Raw genomic sequence first — 1,144 nt, 5'->3', positions numbered from 1 at the left:
AAGTTTTAGGCTTAGAATCTGTCTTATCTTGTGTTTTGAAGCATTTTGAGTCAAGCTCAAACCTAATTTTCGTCCAAAATTGAGTTAAGTGTCAAAACTGCCCAGTTTGTGTTTTTAGGCAGTTTTGAGAGTTTTTAGCTTGTTTTGAGTCTTGTGAATCTGTTTTGAGTGCCTTGAGTCCTTTCAAACGTTTTTAAGTTTATTTTTGTTCATTTCATTGTGGTTTGCTAGTAGATTTTCATTCACACTTGTGTTATTTTATTTCAGGTAGTTTATGTCAAATAGACTTGTTGAGTTAGGCCAAAGAATTGAACGGTTGAAGGGCCACACTTTGGATAACTTTGTGCCATCAAGTTCATCCTTTAGCCGTGAGGAAGAGGAAGGGAATTCATCTAGTTCAACAAGTAAAGAATCTGAGCAAGTTAATTGGGAAGGAGAAGAAGAGATGGCGGGCAACCTAGATGAGCTTCGAGCTTTGGAGGACTTTGCTCAACCAATCATACCAAATTCACCTTCATGCATCTTGCTGCCCACAGAAGCTAGAAACTATGATCTCAAATCTTCACATTTCCATATGTTTCCTTCATTTTATGGCTTACCTAATGAAGACCCTTTAGCTCATATTAAAGAGTTTTACAATGTTGTGAGTGGTTTACCTTTGCAGGGAGTAAGTGAAGCAAATTTGAGGATGAGAGTGTTTCCTTACACCTTGAAAGATAGGGCCAAGAGTTGGTTGATGACTCTAACACCAGGTTCCCTCACTACATGGGATGCCGTGGCTAAGAAGTTCTTGGAGAAGTTCTTTTCCACTCAAAAGACAGCCACATTAAGGGGACAAATCTTCAACTTCAAACAAGATGATGGTGAACCTTTCAATGAGTGTTGGGAGCGTTTTAAAGGCCTCTTGATACAATGTCCACACCATGGGTTACCTTTTCACTTACAAATGCAAATTTTCTATGATGGACTAACCCAAAATTGTCAATCAACTGTTGATAATGCAGCAGGTGGAGCATTGAAGAAAAAGAATGCTCAAGAGTCATATAACATTTATGAGATGTTGGGGTCTAATGCTCAACACAAAGATTTAAGGGGTAAGAAAGTTGGAGTCTATGAAACAAGTTCTAATCATGAACTTTTGTTG

General features: G+C 38.2%; 1 non-coding gene across 1 annotated transcript; it reads right to left on the bottom strand.

The window, feature by feature from the left end:
* Positions 1-819: 819 nt before the first annotated feature.
* On the bottom strand, positions 820-930 carry LOC137738515 (small nucleolar RNA R71). Its single transcript, XR_011068959.1, has one exon. It is a non-coding gene; the product is annotated as a small nucleolar RNA R71 (small nucleolar RNA).
* Between the last annotated feature and the right edge of the window lie 214 nt (positions 931-1,144).

The sequence above is a fragment of the Pyrus communis genome, chromosome 6 (genome assembly GCF_963583255.1).
Source record: "Pyrus communis chromosome 6, drPyrComm1.1, whole genome shotgun sequence".
NCBI lineage: Eukaryota > Viridiplantae > Streptophyta > Magnoliopsida > Rosales > Rosaceae > Pyrus > Pyrus communis.
This window is presented reverse-complemented; position numbering and strand designations above follow the sequence as displayed.